Raw genomic sequence first — 25,519 nt, 5'->3', positions numbered from 1 at the left:
AATTTTCCTTCTACTGATCCCTTCGTTCATTTTCTACCAGAGGTTTCTCCATTCCTTTGTTTCTCATGACTCTGGATTCTATATATGCAGGATATGATCCATCAGCTTCCTCCTCAAGGAAGAAGCATGTGGGTTCACACATACTTTGCTCTGCAGGCAGTCAGTGCTACACAGAATTAGTGTGACAAGGGTTTTTCTTTTAATTAATGCTTGTGTACACATGGGGGAGGAATAGTATTCTGATGAAAGTGATTTGACTTCCAGCAATACTCTTCAACTCTGTGACCTGAGAAGTCATTAGGAGGCAGGGCTTCACATCAACAACTGCACATGGACTTATTTTGTTATGTGGAGCAATGTTACTCAGACAACCAAGGACTATGGCTTCAATATGAAGATATTAAATAGTACTTACTGGTGAGATAGGCAGATTTTGGTCGATGTGAATGCAGTCTGTAGCATAAAAATATTTGAGCATAGAATGGTTATCGCATCAACCAAGGAAAATCAAATTAAAAGACAAGAAAATAATTTCTGGTGAAAAAAATCATACCTTTTATTTCACTAAACACAGGTCTTTCGTATGAGTAAAACAGAAAGCAGAAAAGTACAAGGAGATTTTTGTTCTTTTGTTCACCTTCAACATTCAGGAGGACAAGTAGTCTACAAGTTGGATGTGGTATTGACATAAGAGGTATCATTCTAATTGAAGTGGAACACTGAACTTTTATTGGAGAACAAGAGTGATGAGTGCCGAATGGTGACTTTCTGTTTAAAATATTTGGAAGACAGGCTCACACTATGACCTGGTTCCAGTTTCCAGTGGTATTAGGGATGAAGCCAGTATAAATCCAGTTGTCACAAAAGAAAAAGTTATAGTATATATTAAACCACAAAAAAATACTTTCAAATAATATTAAGGGTATGACTTAAGCCCACAAAAGCCAGGAAATTCAGAGTTAGGGCTGCAACTCTGTCCTCAACTCACCCCATTTTGTTTAGGTACTGTAGCAGATATGAAGAGAGCTACCTGAAGCATGATGGAATTGGCTTAGAAGGGATGGCCCAAAATTTGGTATTTATCTGTGCAGCGTAGGGTTTGCTTGTTACACTAGAGCTGGAAAGTCTGTATCATGGAGTGGAAAAGTATATGACAAATAAACCTCTTCATTAAATGTTAATAATATACATCCCTTTACCTGATTAACTTTGTAATCCCTGTTTCTGGACTTCAGACTGCTGATTTATTTTGGAGATGTCTGCTGGGACTCATCGGACTGGTGGACTAACCTGTGTCACATACACAGCTCTGGACTGAGTGATCACAGTGACTGATTTCTGAATATGCTAAAAAAAGAAGCAAAAACACCAGTGAAGCAAAGTGGATTGATAATTAGCAATGAATCTCCAGTGGAAAATATGTGACCACCTGATGAAGGTGACGAGATTCAACAAAAAGGACACTTAAGAAAAAAACAACTCATTAAGATATGAGCTCAAGAAGCAACTTGAAGTAGAAAATTATCTACAAAAGTGAGTTGAAGGAGACTTTTCTCTGATACCCAAGAAAAATATGACTTGTATCAGTTTGAGTGGAAGGTGTAAAGAAAGAAAAACAGAGAAATACATGCATGTGTTTTATTTACCTATAACTGTGTCTTACGCTCGCTAAAGCAAAGAGTGACTGCTTTCTGGAACACCTAAAGATTTTGTATGTTTGCTATCACAAGCTTAAAAATATTCAGTGTTTTTACCAACTGGATTTTGGCCAACCTTTAAATCATCCTAGTAAATATTATAATTCTTGCATCCCTGCAAATATGCATACTTCATTAGTTTGTGTTCAAGATGCATTATATTCTGAGGTGCAGTTACATGGAAAAATGTACCTTTATGCTGAATTAAGGGCATCTACTCAAGGTATTCCTAAGTATTGTTAAGTCAAGTGACTTGTAATTTCTCCACACTCTTAATAATGTAACAAAAAAATGTACAGTGGACTTTGGTTTCATGTTCTACACTATTTTTAAGGAAGTGGATAACAGCTGCTTTGGGTCCAGTAGATACCCTGGCACTGCAAATCCCTTCAATCCCTCCACCACATTGCACAGGAGCAACTGGGACTTCATCACAGCAGAATCATGGGATGTCTGTTCCCCAAAGTTCACTCAGGTATTGACTCATGCTTTCCAAAAATTCACACCTTGAGTTACTTTAAGGTTTCCCAAGTATTTCAAAGAGCCGGAATGGGTTTAGAATTTGCAATGATTTTCAAAACTTGCTGAGTTTTAATTCCATGTTTCTCCATGTGAAAAACCCAGCAATCTGTGATTACATTCCTTTTTTTCACCAGTCATGCCAAATAGATCCATACTTCTTGGGTTTTACTTTGTGTTTCAATTTCAAGATATGGCATAAAGATTTAATAAATGAAAACCACTTTTTAAAATCTCTCAATGATAATCTGAAATTGTGGTGTTTACTACCATCCCAAAGCAGATGCCCAAGGTTTGATTTCCTCAGTCCTTAAACAAACCAAATTCTTGTAAACATGCTGCCATCTATTTATTAAAGTAACATAAACAAACTGGCAACTTTACTTTAGCTGGTGTTCTCTCACCCATGCTCAGAGTGAAAATGATGGAAGTACAAAGTTGATATAATTCTCCCATTCACATTTAGAGACAAAGTATGAAACCTACTCTTCCCATAAATCCAGACTAATTCAGTTTTCAGAGCTAGACTGAGCAGTTGCTGAAGAACTGGATGATTTTTTTTTTTTTATTTAAGCCTACAGGTCTGCATCAGATCAAAAGCAAAGAAAGGCTGAAATAGGCAGACTTTACACAGTTCCACTCCAAAGAAAAGTTTTCTCCATATTTGCTGGAAATCCAGCCTGTTTTGCCAAAAAGATTTGTAGTCCTTGTTAAAATCTATGAGGAGTCCATTTACCCAAAGTTTTATAATATTAAACACACACCACAAGAGATATACTTTTTAACAGCAATCTGCATTACTGTCATACAGACAATCAAGTTTCCATATACCAACTGAAACTCTGTGACATTTTATGTTTGTCTTGTCAGCTAGCCTCCTTCACATGCAAGGCAATATAACCTTTCTCCTACTTTTTCCTTGAGACTTAAGCTGGGTTTTATTAATTTATGACTGACTGTCTGAGAGGACACACCAAGTCAGCTACCAAGACTTAAAAAAGGTTCTGTAATTCAACCTGTGCCTGAACATTCCTGCTGGATGACCTTATATTTGCTTTGAGCTGAGGACATCCTCCATGCTGTAACTGTTGCTCTGCTGGTTCATGATGCCTTGTTGAAGTAATGTGAGTTTGTCGTGAATCCTCAGCCCAACCATGCTGAGCCCCGTTTGTACAAGGCAGTGTTTTTGTGAAATTACACGCACAGGTGTTCTTGGAAAACACACCTGAGTTCAAGTCCTTATGGAGAGATTTTACTATGCAGTTAACTTAATTTAAATTCAATGTGACACCCTCTGAACACAAAAATATTGGAACTTTTAACTTTAATCACTAACTTAAGGGAAGAAAATGAACAGGAGTTATCTTACAATAGCATATTCTGAAATATTAAAAAGCAAATTCATTTAACTCAGGACAGTGTTCTCACCTGCCACCTAAAACTCTTGAATTCAGAGTTCCTTACAAGCCCTAAGTACAACCAATGTTCCTTGAAAGGGCTGCAAGTATTTTGAACAAGCCATGACCCAGTTTTCAGCTCAGTTGAGCCAAACTATTTTTGCTGTTTAAATAAAAATAACAAAAATGCACATTTTTGCATAGTTTCAGCACAAAATTCAGGGGGCAGAAAGGGAAGAACTGTGGGCTGAGATGAGTTTCACTTTACAGTTTTGGAACAACCAAAATTCAGAGCTAAATGGGCATGGTGAGTGCATAGAACCACAGGAACCAAAACCAAAGAAAAGTTTGGGATGGAATGTTATTACAGCTTTTATATCTATCATGGTAGTTAGGTACTATCTGGCCCCTATGGCAATAGAATTTGAATAATGCATTTTGTAGTGATTTTTACATGTGATTCTCAACAGTGAGGCCACTACTAGCATAGTGGGTGTAATTCTTGATGTCCAGACTTAAAACAAAGATGTTAAAAATTTGTGCAGGGCTCAGGAAAGCAAACTAAGAATGAATCATAGCATGGAAAATTAGTCATAGAATGACAGAACAGAACAGCTCAGTCTAGTCAATTTGTCCAAGGATAACTAGATGACCTGATAATATCTTATTAGTGATTAAATAAAAATAGTTTTGGTAGTAGTTTTGTTTTTTGGCTTTTTTTTTTATTAAAGAAGATAAGTATCAAGAACGAACAACTGGAAATTGAAACCTGACAAATTGAGAACAAAAATAAGGTGCATGTTTTGGATTATCAAGATAAAAACAAATAACTCATGAGTGTTATGATGAAGTCATTCACCACTTTAAGTCATTGAATGAAAAACAAATGTCTTAAACTGTTTTTCCTAAATCCATCAAAAGGTGCTTAACAGTAAGGTTATTAGGACAAGATTTAGAATAAGATTGTGATAACCTCAGTCACAAGACATGAAAAACAGAATAGAAATATTTCCATAAATGTCAGTGCATGAGATCAACAGATGACAATTCAAGCTGAAATTTTCTATTTCTCTGAAATTTATAATGTTTTAGGTTTTTTCTCATTCTTATCTAAATTCTATCAAAGGTAATGGTACTTTCCCTTCTAACTTAAAAATGCATGGTGTAAAATAAATTTGAGGACTTCTGAAAGTCTTGCCCTATTGCCACAAAAGCTGTCAGCTGTCAAGAATCTGGCTGCTTTTCTCCTTTAAATTATTTTCATACTAAATTCTTTAAACAATAAAAATGTTAATAATAGTTCTCACATCAGGTGCTTTTGCTTTGAGAACCAAGCAACCATGCATGCAGCCAGACTAGGAGCCTTAAAAAAACAGTCTCTTATGCCCTATTTCTTGCAGCATTATTTCTTTCTTCCAGAAATGTTACAGAATATAATGCTAACTGACTGTCATAAACAGAAGAGGAGGGAGAGCCCCCTGTTTTATCCATCTGTGAATTGCAACCATCCTTGAATGCAACACAAAAAAGTTTCCCAGTAGTTTGCTTATCTGAAATTACAGTGAATTTGAGGCAGTTAGCTGGATTAGCAAAAGCAATCATCTTGCAAGAACATGTAAGTAATTTCCAAATAGATATTGTTTTACTGAAAAACAGTCCAAAATTTTACTCTTGTTCTCCCAGGATGCAGCAGGATGACTTAAAACCAAAGCCTCGGCTAGTATAGAAGTACCCTGCTCCACCATCAGCTGAGAATATTAAATCAAAGTGAAGCTAGAACATAAAAACTGGTTCAGAAGAGGGTTTTTAGTGACACATTTTTAGACTCAGCTCCTCACAATTAAGATGTTTTCCTTGTGTATCGTGCACTGAGACTAACTAAGCTACCAGAGGTTAACATAGGACAAGGATTCAAGTTATGCAGTCAATTGAACAAAAGTTCCTCTCAAATTAGTGGGAGTTCTGCTCAGTTGAGGGACTCAGAATTTGGCCCAGCAATTAAGTTATTCATTTTTAGCCCTGAGCATTCCTCTTCCTCAGTGGAGTGTGCCAAGAAAACTAAAAAACTGAACAGCACAGAAGTAGTATTAAACTTTAACAATGCTTAGCACTGACACATGGGAGAATATCAGAGCTATTTAGAAACAATGGCATGATCTCCAAATAGAGCCAGAAAATTCACAGGATATGAAATACACATATGTGCTTTTCATTGGGATCATCCCTTGTTCTCATATGCTGAAGCTCTTCTCATGCCTCATGCTCCCTTGCATAGAACTTAACCTGACCACTTAAATCTTTCTGAAGCTACTGTTAGTTACCTGATAAAGGCTGTAAATGCCCAGCTGGAAAGTGAGCTGTTTATTTCTTATGTATTACTCAATTGAAGTTAACAAATATCCACAGTTTATATTTAAAGTATAATTTCATTGAACTGTATGATAACTGTACTTGCTTAGCCTCAATTTGACAAATATTTAATATTTGTCTAATTTTCATTGTGTAGCTAGATCTCTGATTCAGTTAGTCCACAGTATGTAACACCAAACAAAGCATGACAATACTACTGTACAGAGTGGCATTAATCAGATTTAGTTTCAAAACAAAAAAAAATACTTACTAAGGATTTATATTTTGCAAGAATTATTTAATCCCAAAGTTTGGGGCTTTTTAAAATATTGTCTATTTAAAAAAAAAAAAAAAATTCAAGATATTTGCGTGTAGAAGTACAACAGCATACTTGATTGACTTACATGTACTTGCCTGTTCGTTTTTTCCTCCACTTAAAATGTAGGGAGAGACTACTAATTTCATTCTTCCAGGCATATCTGTTGTTTTTTTTGGTTTTTTTTTTTACATAGGCCTGTATAACCTTGAAATTCAGGGAAATATACTGACCTTGTAGAGGAACAGTGTAAATACCCACCTGATCATCTTTAAAACCCTTTCCAACTAAAAAAACCCCATAGGTAAGCGACCTTACTCCCACTTCTGTGCTACCATCTTCATGGTCGCAGTGTTAGGAAACTAATTCAACTGAAAAGTTAGTAGTTGTCATGTGGATTAGTTCTTTCAAAGTCAAGAAGCAGGAATATGCCACCATTGTCTGGGGATAGGTGAGGTCACCACTTTTGGCAGAAGCATCTACTTAGATCATCTTCAAGTGATTGTGAAAGCACCTTAGCTGCACGCAGAGTTAATTCTCATTATCTTCTGCATTGCCACAGCGTGTAACCACTCATTCTCAGATTCCTGCTAAAATGCAATGCAAAGCTCAACACTGAGTGTCATTTTCTAGTGTCTGAGAAGTCATCTGACAACGGGAGAAGGACCAAAAGAGCACTGAAGAGGCAAAAGACTTAGTGTTCAAGAGTAAACAGAATCAGACCAGTGGAAAACTTCATTTTTAAGTGGGAAAAAGTTAAGTGAAGAAAACCTGCTTCCAGAACATCTCAGAATGTCCTGAAAACTTTGTTCAAAACAGAAAGAAAGCAGACATCCAACATAAAGATCCCCTTTTGACAAATTTTCTATTCCCGTTACAGAACACGGGGATTCAGATGTCACTAAAATAGTTGCAATTTTTCTTCTAAGTTTCTTAGAAATTTTCTCAGAAAATCCTATTTGAGGTGGACACTTATAAATGAAAAGTTTCTTTACATAGCTAAACTTTAGCTACTGAAAACAAGACCTTATAATGAGATACATCTGAAATCTGTAACAGTAGGCAGTTTCTCCAGTACCAATAATAATAATACTTTTATTGTAGAAACCCATGTGTGAAAACTCTGGTGTAGAAGAGAAAACCAAGCTGTGCAGCAGATACTGACTTTTTAAGTCTTCTTTCTGTAGGTGCTACATAAGCATGTATAGAATTTATATACCGAGTGCTATACAGTAATAATAAAAAATATCAAGAACCTCCCATGTACTACTCATCCTTGAAAATACGTATGGGATGCAGAATAACTGGTATTCACAAATAGTCCTGCAGGTTAAGCATCTGGAATTTTCATGGTGCAGTTGCTTGTGAACAAATAATCTACCCCTCAGAAATAACTTCTAACTTTAGCTTTCATGTCCAGTAAATAAATATTTGGTATTATTAATACATATCACAGTACTATCCAGAGTGTCCAATAAGGCACTGTATGGACATATTGAAAATATAGCCCTTATCTTCAAGAGCTTACAGGATTAAGTCTGACTTATTTATCATAAAGATGCTGATCTATATATTCATAGGGATTTTCTGGAAGTAGTGTTTTAATTGCATGTTTCTCAAGAATACATATCACTTCAGGATCTTATAGGTAACAAACTGGTAAAAGGAAATTTACCACACACACCCCTCTAAGCCTGATGAGGGCCCAAGAGCTAATCAAAAACACTACAGGCCTTTTAGCAACAAATCTGAATTAATCAAATCATCCCTGCTGTTTTTTGTTAATGTTTGGACAATCTAGCTTTTCTGCAGAATGCTCTCGCCGTCTGAGTAGAGGACAGGGAGCCAGAAACTCCTTGAGTTTTAATCCTGGCTCTGACACTGATTCTCTCTGCGGCTTTGGGCAAGGAGTCATTGTTCTATAGTAAAATGCTTGTATTGGCAAGATGATGAACTACTACTGTAGATGATCTAATAAAATTTTTCCATCTTTAATTTTTATGATTCTGTAATGCTAACAACATAAGTTTCAGCCCCTCATCTGAATAGAAGAGATAAATACTTACCCAGTTTGCCTACATCCCAAGAAGAATTAAAGTTACAGGATACAAAACTCCACAGAACTGAAGCTACAATTCTTGATCAACATCTTGTTTAGTACCTTGATAATAAATAACACCTATAAGAACTGTGTAAAACAAGGCTAGATTGAATATCCTTCTTTCCATTCTACGAATCATTGTCTGAGCTGGAGTTTGTTGGAAAATTCTGTCTCTAGCTAACTGTGTACCCCTATTTTTTGTTTAGGCATTGCTTCAGTAAAATTACTCAGAAGAGTAAACCAACCACTACTAAGTGGTGAGCTTTTTTTTTTTTTTCTGGGAAAGGTAAGGGAAGAGAGTAAGCACAATAGGGCAAATTTCCAAGAGTAATGCTTATGCCAATGCACAAAATGACATGGTCATTGTGGGAATGCCTGCATTTCCCAGCTGTTACCACCAGCTCAGTGGCACCCACTGGTTGCTGACTTAAGATGAAGATTTTTATGGGGGGCTCTAACTTGACCTAGGGAATTGGCTGAAGAATAATCTATCCAAGATAACCTTTCAAAACTACAATTATAACAGTATGCTTCTGAAAAATATTATTTAAAATTTCTAGGTTTAGAAAGACAGAAGACATAGAATTACAGAATCATAGAATTATAGAAAGGTTTGGATTGGAAGGCCAACCAACTAGATAGATGGTCTAGTTCCAAAGCCCCTGCCATAGGCAGGGACACCTTCCACTAGACCAGGGTGCTCACAGCTCCATCCAGCCTAGCCTTGAACAGGGATGGGTCAGCAAATTAATTATCTTGCACCTGTATTTACTGTGCAAAGAACACCAACCTCAGTAACCATTGTAGTCTACAGCTATGGACCTATCCTGCCATTTCAATGTATGTGCAAAAAACTCAAAGGTGGGACTGCTGCTGATAATACATTAAAAATCTTGCTCTTCAGCTGTACAACACTGACACATCAGATAGAAAGAGACAGCAGAGAAGAGTAATCAGAATATGTTTCAGTGAAGGACAGTTAGAAGCAGACCTACCCAAGGACTTTCTCATTTTCCTAAGACAGTGAAATCTGACTTGCTTGCACCAGACAGTGCACAGAGACAACTTACAGAACTGGCTGCTAGTGAGTTATATCAACATTTGGCAGGGATTTCCCTCTCATTGTTTTAGCAGGATATATTGTTGTTTCCACAACTAAATTTTTTGTATTGACTTCCTTTGATAAAGGGCAACACCTTGGCCTTTGACTCCATTGCTACACATCAAAGCAAGGTAGATAAGGAAGGGGGATCCTTGCATGAACTGTGGGCAGCAAGTAGTTGGACTTGTTTTATTCCACAGAGAGTAAACAGGAGACAGCAATATAAGGAATGTAGAGATGCACAGGGACAGATTGCTGCCATTCAAGGAGGATATGGTGATCTGCAAAATGCATGTTGCCACACAGCAATCTATCAGACCGGCAGGGGTAAATGGGGAGATGAAGATGATTACTGTCTCTCTCCAACTTACATTGCATTTTGGGTTTCTTTACAATATGTCAACAGCCAGAGAGCTACCCATTGCAATCCAGTGTCTATCTTGATATGAAAATACCAGCAATGATAATACATTGCTCTTATAAACTGAAATTCTGTCAAATTAATTTTCAGTCCACAGGACATGTCTTTGCCATACTATTTTATTAGATTAATGATTTCTGTCAATAGACATTTGCTGTCTTAAATTATTCTGTAACAGCAAGACATTATTATGAAAAATATGTACAATTACTGTTATTTACAGAAAATATTGGTGGAGTTGTCAGGTTAAGCAATCAGGACAACTACAGAGGAATGGTTGGTTAACCAATTATCACATTTTCTTAGAAATGAGTGCATAAACCTCAAGACATACCACAGTTAAAAGCTATTTCAGCCACTGGAAAACAACTGAAAGACATCTAGAAACCTCTGGAAAATACCCTTCCCCCCAGAAAAAAAATATTTCATGCAAGTCACAAGAAAGTTATTATCCAAGCTAGGTCGCTGACAAGAGATGTTATTAATGATCCCATTGAAATTATTAATGCATTTAACAATCACTTTGCAAACTATAATATTATATCCTGGGAGAATACTGAATCATGCTGGTTACTTGGATGAAGATCAAATAATCTTAGGATGAAAAGATCAGACTCTGAGAAAGTTTAGAGTACTTTGTGATTAATAAAAATTAAATGCCAGAACTACTTGATTTGCATTTAAATCTCCAAAGGTGTTGACTGGACTTTACCACATGATTTGCAATTACACACACAAAGCACACCTTTGCACACACAAAATATTAACAGGGATACAATACAAGGATGGGTCTACTGCTATTTATATGCAAATATGCTAGAAGAATGTTGTGTGTCAGTGATGCATAACTGAAACTTCTCTCCAATTCACAAAATGGACCTCACTGCAACACTTTAGTAATTGTAAAACATCTCTATGATTTTTGAGTGGTCTTGGGAATCCAGAGAGGTCCCAGCTCACTGGAAGTTGGCAAACATTGTCCAAGTTTTCAAGAAGCGCAAGAAGGAGGACTTTGGAAACTACAGGCCTATCCGTGTCTCATTTCAAGAGATTTTTAAAATCCAAAGAAATAAGTTTTCAAGTTTGCCATATCTATGAAAGCAGCAGTGGGAACAGAATAGTGTTCAAAGAGAGAGCCTGGTGCAAGAAAAAGGGCTATTCAGCAGTTGGTGAAACACACAGTTAAATGCACTATTGAAGACAGGTACTACTTAACTACATATTAATTTTCCATGCTGAAATGAGCACTGAATTAAAAGGGCAAAACCCTCTAAAATTCACATATGAGATATCTGAGGTACAACTTCTGTGCTACAGGTATTTCCCTCCTTCATGCCTACATTTTCTATTCTTTATCCATTCTAAAATTGTAATGAATAACCAGAGATAATTAACACATCTCTGTAATGACAGAGAATCTACACATGCTAAGATAGTGGCATAATTTGATATTTATGAAATGCTTCTTTATTTATGAAGCATCTGTCTTGAAATTTAATTACTACCACCACAGTGTTTCATTACAATTCTAACACAGATTAATAATGAACAAGATTCCTACCCAGGCTATTAAAATTTGAAAAACTAATACCCTTTGATGAATTCAAACCACCACCTCATGGAGCTACTGTATGAAAGTCTTAGTACCTTCATTTATTTTTCTGTTTCCTATGTCAGTCAGAGAGGTTAAAATAGGAAAGCCAAAGGCTGGAAAAGAAACAAAATGAAAGAGGGACAAGGGAATGGGTGTGTGAAAAGTTAGGGAGGTTTAGAGGAAAGGGTTCAGATTACAGTGCATAAAGAGGCCAGATAAATATTTTAAAAAAATTATGAAGTTTATAATATTGGACACAGAATTAAAAAAAAAAAAGGTCTAGAGAAACAGCATAAGTATAGATAGATGGCAGATGTGGGTGGGTAAAGACAAAAAAAATAGGAAAGGCCAGATCTTGTTTGCATGGAAGTCAGTAGCAAAGCACTTGTTGACTACAGTGGGAACTGGAGAGGCCTATAGTGAATGAAAATTCATTCCCACAGGGGTGACAAAGGGGAGAGAACTGGCATTAATAGAAGAATGAACACACACAGGGAAATTAAAAGCTGAGAGCAGTAACTGAGGCCCAAAGAGACACAGTCAGAAGAGCTTCCATTTATAAGGCTGTCCTCATCACAGGAGTGAGGGCCTGACTGAGACCCAAACTCAAAAGCTCTCCTAACTTCAGCCACCAAAGATGCAAGAACTGGGATCTTCACATCACTGTTTTGGATTTTGGAAAGGTCTCTAAGTGTCCGGTCATGACACCTTTGCTTCACAGGAATTGGATGTAGAAACAGCTGGGATGGTTTGCCCTGTCAGCTGCTACTGCCTGCAGTGAATGGACTGAGCGAGCTTTGGGCCACTGTGTATAGCACAGGGACTGGTGTCTATGGTGAAGGCAGCCCAGGGGTTTTGACCTGAGAACCCAGCTTTCAGTCACCAAAAAGTTATGTATTTCATCTATCCATACACTTTTACTGTGCATCTTGTGATACATGGTGTTCTCCTTGAAGTCCTACTTTTTCATCTTTTTCCCCTTGTAGTCACAGAAAAAGAAAAATTAACCTAAACACTTCAAAAGCTCACAGAAATACAGACAGATAAAATGAAACAAGGCATCATTCTTGGGGTATGTTTCTATTTTTAGGTTATGACTTTCTTAATCCTTGCCTTATGGCCAGTTAACCTACTACCCCCAAGTCTCATAATTTGTTCATGAGCTAGCAAAGATTTGTTAACTCACCAGCAAAGTATGTGTATCCATTCCCCCCTAGTGGAAGATAAAAGCCTTCTGCCACTACAGATTACTTTGTCAGCTCAAGTGCCAAACAGCTGTGTTCAAGAACCCAGACCCACTGATGACGCACGTGAGCATCCACCATATATGGCAGAATTGAATGTCCTGTGGTTTTTTGCTCTGATTTTTGTTCCTGTGTTACTGCATTGCAAGCTGCTTTAGGAAGCTGTGATGTGCCTCCCTCCTGCATACACAGATACAATGAAAGTCCATGACAATGTAGTTCTTCCAAGTGAAGCCAGGCCTGATTTAGTGCATGATGCTCAAGGCTGTCTCTTGAATGGGGAGAGCTACCTGCCATAAAACCTAACATTGAGGCTGAAATATGCAGGAGGCAGAAGAATCTCACCAAGTCTAGCGTAGTTAAAGTTTCCCTTGGGTAAGTTGATTCTGCCTCAGCTCCTAGGTGCAGCTCTTAGATTCTGCTGGGAAAGTCAAAGAATCTGAAATTTTCTGAAGTGGACAACATGGTTGCTCTTTGTTTGTAGTGCAGTATGAAACCACACAGCAAGTGTACTGAGCTCTTACTCCTGTAACCAAGATAAGTGAGACCAAAGAGGCCTCAGGATGAGCTCTACTCTTCACTTACACTGTTCTTATAATGTCAACGAAACTGTCAGCATGGCCACTTCACGTTCCTTCACTGTTTTATCTAAAGTCTGTTGTTGTTCTGTGATAAAAATAGTCCATACTGGACTATATGAAATCATATGAAATCATTCTGAGCTCCTATAACACCCCTCTGCTTCAACCCAATCTTGGAAACACCTCGTCTCCATATGAGTCTCAATAACCTCACAGTGTAACAAGAGTCTAAAATTCTACTCCTCCTTATTCACTGAGAAGTACGTCACTGTAAATAGGGCCTATTTCAATCTAACATGTTTTCCTTAGTCTGATTTGGCTCTAGAAACTCCCATCTTTATCTATTAAAAAGCTTACTCCCACTGATTTCTGTTGAAACCTAACTGACCAAGTAGGTGGTGCCTCCTGTTAGGCAACAGTGTAGTCAATATGCCATTCCTTGGGTATGTAGGAGGTACAGTCTCAATTTTCCCTTTCTTCTGATGTGAGTCATAGTCAAAACTTCCACACAATAGACTTTGGGGAATGCAAGGAAGGGAGGGTAGAAACACTGGTTCCTTTTGAAACTCTGCCACAACATGAAAGGATGATGTTCACAAACTTTCTGGACAAGCTTTAGGCTCCAGACAACAGCAGGACTGAATCAGAATGCCCCGCACTCAATTGTAGGTTTTTCAGATTTTTTTTAAGGACTCCTCATAGGGAAAAGCAGCAAAATAGATACTCCCTATTTTGAGTAGCAGCTGCTCACTCATTTCCTCCTTCATTCTCAAATGCATGCCCTAGCCATTAAATTAAGAAATATTGGTTCACCTTGTCTTCTTTCTTGCCTTATTGAGTAGAACTTGCTTTATTGCACAATGGAATGACTGTTGAGCACACTTTTTATTCCTCTATCAGAGTGAGATTGAAAATAATGAAACCTGGATTTCTAAAATGTCAAGTGAATGCTTAACCAGTAAACTGTTGCACAACCAACATCACAGTAAGAGTAAACTCAAATCCTTTGCTGCCTCCTCTTCCTCTAGTAAAATTCTGAAATAATAATGTTCCCTGCTCTTTATTGTAAGCAAGAACTTAGATACTTCACCAAGGATGAGGGATAGACTTCTGTCCAAAGTGCAAGGATGTGTGATCTCATACTCTTGAGTAAGATTTTTAAGATTTCACAGTGGAAAGATTTTAGGTGCATTTTTTCTTTTCAGCAACCCTCTATGTGTCATCCCTGAGCAGCAGTCTACTCAACCTGAGAGTTAATCCACACAGCTCTCTGAAATATCTTTACCCTCCCTTTATATCACATGTGGAGTTTGGGCACGTAATTCCAGGGTTCTGAAATCCTGTGTGCAGTCACATATTCTCTTTGAACTGACCCACTGGCACTAAAGCACGAGCCCAGTAGAAATATTTCTGTACACAGTAAAATTTCTATATTCAGGACAGGGTTTGGTTGGCACATAATAAATAATTTATACAAGCATATATTGAAAAATGAGACTGTGAAGACTGCCAGATAAAGCCCAATCTCCAATGAGCACCATTTGTCATAGTCATTAATGAGATTGGAGTTCTGCAGAAGAAGTGGGCTGCCTAATTAAAAGTGCTATGTAATATAAACTGGTATCACATCACATCTATATACAGAGAGCAAATTTATTTTGGAACAGCATCTTCACTGTTTGCAGTTCCTATTTTGCTCACATCCTTTAGTAAGGTTTTTTTAAGATGTCAGTTGAGACAAAGAAAGAAAATTGATGAAAGTTGATATAAGGTTGACGTGCAGACATAGAACATCTCCATATGTCTACTGAGTAAGAAACAGACAACACTGTACTGCCTGCAGGTGTTTAAAAGCTGTCTTGGATTTCTTTTTTCTTTTTCTTCCAATGATTAAAAAACATATATATGGGATGAACCGTTCATTATAATTATTATATTGCAATAGGGTGTTGCACTACAATGATTATCTTACCCACTTTACAGAGCTTTCATGAAACTTAATGAATTTATTGTCCTGATCTTACTTTATGTTCTTTTGAGACTGATTTTTATAAAACGTACACAACTAAGACATTAAACAGGTCTCGAAATTTTCCAATAAAAATATTCTGAGAAGTACACACTAACACTGCATACACTAGGATTTTAGCTTAAACCTCAGTACAGTACTCTTACTGCAATTTCTTATGCATTTTGCCCCAGCCCTGCCACTCCCCAGGCTATCATTTTCAAATTGAGTGTCAATGATTCCCAGTGGTCTTTATTAATTCTTTTTTTTTTTTTGAAAGACTGAAGATTAAAGCTGAATCCATGAGCTATTATCAGATGGGAAATATTAATTTACTAAAGCATCTGAACAGTTGGAGTAAATTTGAAAACAGAACCATCTGTTATATAAACTAATCCAATAGACTCCATACTTTGTATAGCCAGCTGCTGTCAAGTAACAGATTATGAAACCAAGTAATAAATCTTAATTCATAAAATGTTTCTCCATTTGAAAGGTTTGAAATTTTTTTCCTTTCTTGTTTTAATGTAAACTTGATGCAAGTTGGCAGAGTTGTTTGAGCTGTTGGGGCTCTAGCATTCACTCAGATCCCCGGGGAGGCTGTGGATGCAGTCTCACAGAGGTCAGCTGCAAGGCAAGTCCTGTGATACCAGCCTCTTTTGTGCATCAATCATACCTGAAAAAAGCTGCTCAGCCTGGTTTTGAAATGGGTACCCCAAAGGGACAAAATTCAAAACAAGGATGGCATCTACCTTTCCTAGACTAGTTAAAATATGGAAAAAAAATCTTTACTGCAGCTAAGATTTAAATTAATAGTTCAGAATCCTATTTATCCTGGGTTTCAATTCCTGTTAAAGACAAAGACCCTTTGTAACAAGTAAGCATTCAAATGGACTCCAGACAAAGTTTCCCTCTTTCTGATATGATGATTATGGGTCCATGTACCAGCTACCAGCAGATGATTTATACCAGATGCCAGGAACCACTCTGTTCATGGCAGCTGGTTCAACACATGGAACACGACAATTCCTGCATCTAACATCGCTAAGTCTATCCTTTCCTCCCCTCAATGACATGGCAGAGAACCCTTATCCTTCTCGTTTTCAGGAACAGTTTGTCCTCTCTACCCACATCACAACAACCCAAAACAATTTGTGCAACCCATCTGCCTTCTTTTTAGACTAATTTATGCATGCGTGCGTCAGTGTGACACTCAATGAGGGAAAACTTTATATATACATGTATATTTTTACATATAAATGGAACAGAATTAGACCATCAGGATCCCAAACAAGGTGTGTTTCCCAAGTACAAGAAGTCTTTAATATTCGGTTCTTAATATCCTAATTCAAAATTAAACAGATGTCACATCATATTAGAAGAAAAATAGTATTTTTGGTAGTTGCTGTGAAAACATTTTGCATTTCTCATTTTTGTCTTCAGAACAGATCAGCTATAGATTTGCAAACAGGTACAAACACATTCTTATGTACTTAGCTAATTATGAAACCTGTGACAAAATGTGGGCATTAGTACATGAGGCACTGCAAATTCATTGGGGTTTAGGTTGCTTTGGTTTAGCTCAGTTTGCAGCTCAGTGTTGTAAGCCAACAATTGGATTAAACAAGGAAGGAAACTTTTCAAAGTATTGTGCTGATATACAGTGAAAAGGAAGGAAAATACTGAAAGAAGCTTTTAAACTCCTTAACTACAATTCACCTTTAGATGAAGAAGAGTACTTTACTTTTCAAGGCCTTCTGCTGTCTTCAGGTATCCCACCTAAAAAGTGACATACTAATTGTTATGAGCAAAGGAAGCAGGCTCTTTTCCTAATGTGACATATCTGATTGTATAATTGGACAAATTCTATGAAACTTCATACATTAAATGGAAGAACTATACTGTTAATGGAACTCCTCTCTTTTTTTTATAACTGCTTTACTTCTCTGAACACCATAATCAAAGACTGATTAATCTATTTCAGCATTCCCTGAATTCTTTAATCACCCAGACAACTTAATTCACTGTCCAAGATAGTCTTTGGAATAAGTGTACAACTGTTTTTCACCTAGGGGAGTACTTTCTGGTGGAATAACATCACTGGCAATCTAACCATGTTAGTGATTAAGTGATTCAGGCTTATATCATCCAGCCATTTGTCAGCTCTCTGTATTTCACAATTAAGTACAAAATTCTGAGTTTCCAGTCTGCATGAATTAGGCATATCCTATGCAAACTTTTCCAAAAGTTTGCATATTCTTAAAAATTCTAAATAGCAAGAATAAATTGCCAATGGAAAACTACTCAAAGACATCTGTTCTCCCATCGATTTATTTGACAATCTCCCGTTAGCATGTACACCAAAGGGAGAATAGGCTCTGCAGAATGCAAGAAAAATGTGTTTCACTAACTAAATAAATTCCTTTATATATTGTGGCAAGACAAATAAATAAACCCGGAGATTTACAGACAGCCACCTTGGCTGACATTTCAGAGAGCTGGAGCCTTTAGCAATATTCTTTGCTTAACTCCATCCTAACAAAGCCCTATCTCTTCTCCCAAAACCTCATTTCTCAATTCTCCCCTGCTCTCCTCTTTCAGGCCCACTTCCCAGTTTCTTTCTCTTTTTCCTTCCAAGGTGTGATTGCTCTCTTTGCTCCCCAAAGTCTCCTTCTTGATTATTTTCTCTGCTTTAATGAGTCCAATGCTTCACTCTACCCCAGAAACTGCATTTACCCTTTTTGTTCCCAAGCACATCTGTCTCCTCCAAGCTTTCTCTCCTGTTCTGACCTTCCTGCACTTCAGGACTTTTTTTGCCAAGTTTATTTCCCCTCTGTCTCTCTAGCCTCTTTTTACTTCTCTATTTTTTTTCTACTCTTAGTGCAGTAAAACCATGCCACTATTTCTTCTTCTTTTACTTTCCCTTTAGCAGTGACAAACTAAAACTTGAGAATTCAGATTAGTCAAATCAATAAAATAGCAGTCATTGTCCTGGGTTTTTTTTTTCAGCCTAATATGTAGAGCAAAGAAGGAAGCTTTTAAAACTGAACCAATCTGGACATGGCTAAAGACAATAGGAACTTTCAAGCCTCATCTGTGATATTTTATGTATAGAAATTCATACAGAAATGCTATTTGATATTAAACTTACATTTTCTAATCCAATAATGAAATATTCAGTGCTGAATGTAGTAATACCTACTTATATAACTCAAATTTGATAATGTAATATTATTTAAATGCTAATTCTTAAAAGACTCTTGTCCTATAGGTTTGCCATTTCTTTCATGTATCCTCTGGCATATGATAAAAAATTAAATTTCTACTGACTCTAAAATGAATATTATTTCTACTTTGTCCTTCACTGATGGACATTACTCAAAAAATTCTGATAAGATTTTACTATTTTGATAAGAAATAACATTTTATGGGCTATTTGCAGGTTACTTTAAATTTTACTTTCCATCTAAACAAGGAAATTAATTTGTACCAGAGGAGAGGAGGTCCTTCCCTGTTCTCAGTGATGCTAATAATTATTTAGCTAGTTGATTCACTGGAGACGGGATTAGAATGTAGGGTAACACAACAGATATTTCATATTTAAATTCATTACTTTTCTAGTGCTCTGTGCTACTTTCCTTAGCCAAGCCAAACTCCTACTGACTTCCTGTATTAGGTCCATCTTTATTATTGAGCAGATTGACAGAACCAGAGTGGTACCATCTATTACTACTGGCAAATAACATTTGAATTCATCTTCCTCTTATTCACAGGATGACTCATTCTGTGTCGCACCCACTTCATTTTTGATTTATGTAAGATGTACATTTTAACATCCCTTCTGAGACTCAATTATTTAATCTATTTTTGTCATTCTATTAATTTGCTTATTCAAGCCATTTTGCATTAATAATCAGTCTCCATTCTTCTTCATTATTTGGTATTATTTGGTATAATGGAGTGTGTGCCAACTATGACTTTTGGATAAAGCTTCTGGATGAGTGACACATTTACTGCTGAAAGTTAAAACATATAAAACTTCAGACAGCAAAAAAAGCAAGATATTTGTAGAAGTACTGTCTAGTTTTGAACATCATAATTGTGACTTGAGCCAAATTAGTAATAATAGTATGCTTTACCCAGCTATTTGTCTCCATATAAGAAAAAAAAAAAGTTATCCTAAGTAAGTTAATACTGAGAACTAGAAATGTAGCTCTATTCAAATTCTGAAATACCCTGTGGGGTATTTCACAGGGAATGGGAGGTGTTTCTTTAGCAGAAGTCTTATTTATTAAGAGGCAAAATATTCTCTATCTTGTTAATAAGTCAATATGTGTAGTTTACTTTTTTTGTAGGAATGTAGTCTCATGAAAAGTGAAGAATGCTCAACTGTTTCAGACTTATGCTTTGCATGTCCTGCATATGGTTTCCTGTAAACAACTGAATGCCAAGACAACTGTCAAAACTTTCCCACAGGCTCTGCAGAAGTGGAAACAAAAATGGGCTTCTTCCAAAAACCGCCCTGGCCGTACTTCTCTGCTATCTGTGTGCATAACCATTTTGTCCCAACCTCAGGAAAAAGGTCAAGGTTAAATTCTTGTGCACTGTGGTCCACAAAATATTTTGCTTAATCAGACAGATTTTCTGACTATTTTGGTCATGTAAGTCATGACAGTGGTACGCCGACATCCTAGGCTTCATAGATTGTGAAGAGTGCATGGAAAATGTAGTTCTTGAAAGTCATTTCACAGAATGATAGAGTCATTGGGACTGAAAGAAATTTCTGGATATTGTTTATCAATCCTCTAAAAATATCCGCTGTTCTCCCCTTACACACCATCCTTTTAGTTTGAGGGGGGTCAACTAAATCTCCTTGTTTGGTACTCTGTCCATGGGGGTTTGAATGTCTCCAAGAACAGACACTCTGCAATCTACACGGGCAACTTCTTCTAGCCTTTGAACACACTCACACTGAAAACCTTTCTCTTATGTTTTACCTAAATATATTGTGTTTCAGTTTGTTTCCATGTCTTCCTGTCTTTTAACAAGATATCAGTGAGAAGAACCCAACTTTGTTCTCGCTCCTTCTCCCCCTTTTCCACTTTGAAAATATCCTTCTAAGACCTCTCTAGGTTTACCAATTCTAGTTCTCATCCACATGTCGGATGCTCCAGACCCTAAATTGTCTTCATACCCTTTACCAACATGCACAACAGTACCCTTTTTTTATATAGGGAAATCCAGAACTAGAGTGGAAAAAGGGAAAGGACTACTTCCTTTCATCCTCTGGAAATTATTTGGCTAATATGGCCCAGAATTTGACAGGCCTTCTTTACCACAGGGTCACAATCTTAGCCCATGGTCCATTTGTCCACCAGAATCCTCAGTGCACAAAGTTATTTTCTGGAAAGCTGATTTCCAACTGGTTGGTCTCCAGCCAGTGTTGGTGAATGGGGCTATTCCTTTGTTCTGGTTCTGGCCAGGACAGGGCTGTATTTTGCAGTAGCCAAGAGGGGGAATGACCAGGACCCAGAAGTTATTTCAAACCACTCCAGGTGGGGAAGGTTCTCTCTTCTGGGGAGAAGGGGCTCCTTCCAGTGGGGTAAAGCATGGCAGAGGGAGATGTATGGTAGGCCTGTGAGAGCCAGAGGGAGCCGTAGGGGAGTGTGGCAGCAGGAGCCATGTCTATGGTCAGGTGTTGCTGCAGTGAGCAATAACATTTTCTTTTCTTCCACCCTCTGTCACTAGCATTGTTGCTATTACTGTTTGTTTAGTAATTTCATTGCTGCTTCCAGTAAATTGTTCTTACCTCAGCCCATGATCTTTACCTTTTGTGCCTACAATTCTCCTCTCCAGCCCACTGCAAGGAGAAAATGAGAGATGTGTATCTTGGAGTGCTTTCAGTGGGAAGAATTAAGTTGGAGAACACTATTTCTAAACCAATAGACTAATATGAAGCTTCACGGGTACACAGGACTTTACATTTCTCTTTGTTATAAATCATGAGATTTCTGTTGACCCATTTCTCCAGCCTGTCAAGGCCTCTCTAAAAGGCAGCACAACGATTTAGTGTGGTAATCATTCTAATTTTGCATCATCCACGAATTTGCTGTGTGTGTGCCCTTTATCCAGATCATAAGTGAAGAAGTTTAACAGTTTTAGCTCCACTATTCCAGTCTTGAAGCACACAAATCATGACTACCCTCCAGTACAGCTTCACACAGCTTCCCTTTGATCCCAGCAGTTGAGCCAGTCTTCAATCCACCTCACTACGTCATCCAAACTTCAGCTTTGTCTGTGCAGATATTATCAGAGCTTGTATAGAAGTGTTGAAAGCCTTATAAAAGTCAAAATAAACAATATCAGCTGCTTTTTTTTTCATCCTTCTTGAAAATAGGAGTGGTTTTGCTGTCTGCCAGTCCTTGGGAATTTTGCCCAACTGTCATGACTTTTCAAAGTTTTTTTTAGAGCAGCCTTGCAATGACATTGAATGGCTACCTCAGCACTCTTAAATGATTATTTCCTCAGCAGTGTTGCACCTCATTTAGAAAACACTATCAAAGCATTCCTGTAGCTAACTTATATGTATATAAGCTAACTTATATGTATATAAGCTAACTTATATGTATATATGTATATATATAAACCTTGAATTGTGTGACAGCTGTGTTTTCTGATTTATGTTGCACAGATAAAGAATTTAAATCTACTTCAGGTGATTCTTGCACTAGCTATTCTTATCAAAGCCAGTAATTGCTTATTCTCCTTATTCTTCCCAAGATGATAAGAGCTGAGTTTAAATAACCTGATAACCTGAGTTTAAATAAATCGTGAAACAAAAGCAGAATAAAGTTTATTTCACTAAATAGGTGTCATTTATCTTAAATTGTCCATGGTGAGAAAGCATTAGCTGTGTAAAAAGTCAATGAGAAGAGACCTACTTGGCTGCTGCAGGTTAAAGAGGGAAAGGAAGTAATTGAATATCATGTTAGCAGACTCTCATTTCTAGTACAAAAGGGTACACTTGGAAGGAATAGCTACTCATATCTGTGATGCTCATTATAACATTGCTGGCCATTATTGGAGATTTCTGTTTGGCATCAGAAAGAGACACTCATACACTTTATCTATAACAAGGTGTCAAATTCCAGCTAAGAGAATATATATTTTTTTTCACACAAACATGTATGAATTAGCTGCCTAATTTAATACCTAATCCTTCATCATTAGCTTAATACATACATCTCATAGGTATATGTACTGTGAGCAAACCTAAATATTTTTATCTAAGGTATTAACAGTAATATCTTCAGCATAACTGATTTCCAGTTCTTGTATGTTTAGCCCATGTCACTGTTTCACATACCTCTATATGCATTCATTTTCTGGCTGCTTCTGCAATTGGAGTTCAAAAACTCTTACCCACTCCTGGTCACACCAAAGTAATCAACCAAAGATACTCACAGTCTTTTAGGGAAATACCTGTTACTTTCCCTGTTTTAATTCTGTTATTCCAGTAATCCAACACATTGTCCCACCATTGAGAAAATGGGCCTACTTTAGTTAATTATTGCACCTGCATATAAATCAGTTTGCTCTGTAAGTTTTACCAGGCATACATTTTTTTAGAATATCTCGGATAGCTCTCAATAAAGACTCAGACACACCACCAAGTTGCTTGACAAATTATTGTACAACACATGATCTTTGCCAGTTCACTCTGCCAGAAACAACGGGAAATTACTGTGACTTAGATCAGTCTGCAATAATAAACAACTAAAACTGAGACTCATTTCTGCTCATGCTAGAGGCTAAGAAGACCCACTTACATTTACAATAGCTCAGCTGACAGAAGACAGCATGTTAACACACCATAACTTGATTTGAAATCCAGGTTGATAGCATAGTACTGACTACAGCGAACCTTCAGCTGTGCCCTGAACACACAGGTCTAACATGTCTGTTTGAAAGCCCTGCTTATTTTCATGTCTTCTGGAATATTTTGTGGGGGAGAAGATTTCATCCAAAGTCTTAAGCTAAAAGCCAGTAACTAAACTAGTGACCTGGAGTGCCTTCTGAAGAGCAGAAGAGTAAGATTGACAATATTAATCATGTATAGACACACATACATCTTTAGAAATGTACTGATGCCGTTTGGGTTCTGCCTTTTTTCTTTTAAATGTTCTCTGTATTCTTCACAAATATATTTATAACTCTGTCACCCATTGTATTGCTAGCTAGTTTTCCCAGTAATTTTCCACAGCCTTTCCTAAGCAGAAAGGCAGAACAAATTCCAGAGCTCCAAGCCCTGGGAGGTACAAAGCCCCAGTGCTATCTTGGTTCTTCCTGGGAACCAAGTCATTGAGATACATTCTCATGGACAAAGTACAGCTAGTGCTGAAGGGAGTGCTCCAGAGAAGGGGCTTGACCTGGGGTGGAGGGGGGAATCGCATCAACACTTGTCCTCCTAATTGGTGCTTTTTATCAGTTATGCTAATTTTCTAAAACCTATAAATGTGTACTCATCCCTGTAGGGGTTGGCTTTTGTGGACATCTTTCTGTAACTGCCTCTGAAGGCCTTCATTAAAGATCCTCTTTTATATCATCTCCTTGCCAAAATTACCTCAAGTTTCATTTCCAGACTGGCCAAAAAGGCAACAGTACAGTGGCTATTTATTGACTGAAGCTCCCCAAAACATTTGCTGTCCTTCTCCCAGCCCCCTTTTATCCAGATATTCAATGCAAATCTTTATGTCAACAAATTTTGACTTGACAGTGGGTTAATGGTTGGACTCAATGATCTTAAAGATCTTCTCCAACCTAAAAGATTCTAAGATTATTTAACTTTATTATCTCTGGGACCTTTCTGCATAACAGTAGTAAAGAGTTCCCCACAATGAAGCACATCCCATGCATGATCAAGATGTTACTAGCACAATGTAAGCTAACAAACATAAAAAATGCATTGAAACGTTTTAAAGCGAGAAATTGTTGTAAATTTCAAGATCATTGTTTCCAGTTCAATTAATTTTGAATATTCTTTTACTAATTAGAGAGGATTTTAAAAGTATTAGAGCTCTTAAGTTCTGTTTGGCTAAAATTTCATGCAGTGGTAGGTTAAACCTTTTCAATGATCTCAGGATTAGCCGTAGCTTTCAAAGCTCATACAAAGGAAAGTTCTATAGTCCTTTCATCTGAGATGTTATTTTCTTTAGGATTGTGAGATAATGCATCTGGAACAACATTCATTCATCCAGGTTTGTGGTTTAGTTGAAAGTCAGTCCTAATTCCTGTAATCACAAGTGACATCTGGCTAAACATGCACTTGGGTCAAGTTTAGAGCTCAAACCACTCTAAAGGGCTGCGGTTAAGATAGAATGCTCAACTTGACACCTCCCAAACAGTGGAATACACTCTCAGTCCCCACCAACATAACAAGTTAAATTTGCATTTTTAAATATTTTTTTTTGTTGTTTCTCATAGCTCAACACTTTCTTTCAACAGCTTTCAAGACTTTTTTGTAAAAAGATTTTCTGGAATTTGTATGGTGCTTCCTACAAGAATTTAGGCTAAGAAATGCTCAAAAACCTACACGTGATGTACCTGATGTCTCCTAGCATCAATCAAATTATAAACCAGTATTTCAGAGTGCTAACCAGTAGGTCCAAAGGCAATAAGCGAGCTACAAAATCTGAACAGGGAATTTATGAAACGGAAACAAAAATGAACTAGTTTGGAGGTAGAACACATAGCAGAAAGTCCATAATTCAAACTCAACCAAAAATTCAGCTGTACTTTAATCAAGTTGTAACAAAACTAAGGAGCCACTTATCTTCTTGCACCAGGTGTTTCAGATGAGGCTTAGTGACAGGACTTAGTTTCTTTGATTCTCATTAACTATTTTCTGTATGAATGCATACTGACCTTCTGTCATAATTATTTTCCTTGGTTCTGCATGAGAGACTGAATTTTATCCCATAGTTCCTCCGGGGCCTGGACCTGGTCAGTCTTGCTTACATTTTTAAGGCTTCAGAAAGAAAAATTACTCTTTCTGGATCAACAACACTGATAAATCTCTTTCTGCATCTTACATCACTGTAGAATGGGCAGTTTCAGTCCTCTCATTTAGCAATACTAAATCTAATACTGTTCTGTTGAGTAAAGGCCATGAGAAAAGCAAAGTAGATGAC

At 37.2% G+C, this 25,519-nt stretch overlaps 1 long non-coding RNA gene across 1 annotated transcript in view; it reads right to left on the bottom strand.

Moving 5' to 3' along the window:
• The window catches only part of LOC137475024 (uncharacterized), a 37,453-nt gene that overhangs the window by 6,694 nt on the left and 5,240 nt on the right, over positions 1-25,519 (bottom strand). Inside the window, exon 2 of the long non-coding RNA XR_010999645.1 lies at positions 1,200-1,347. This is a non-coding gene — a long non-coding RNA (uncharacterized lncRNA). The remainder of the gene's footprint in view (positions 1-1,199; positions 1,348-25,519) is intronic.

Source organism: Anomalospiza imberbis, chromosome 5 (assembly GCF_031753505.1).
Source record: "Anomalospiza imberbis isolate Cuckoo-Finch-1a 21T00152 chromosome 5, ASM3175350v1, whole genome shotgun sequence".
NCBI lineage: Eukaryota > Metazoa > Chordata > Aves > Passeriformes > Viduidae > Anomalospiza > Anomalospiza imberbis.
This window is presented reverse-complemented; position numbering and strand designations above follow the sequence as displayed.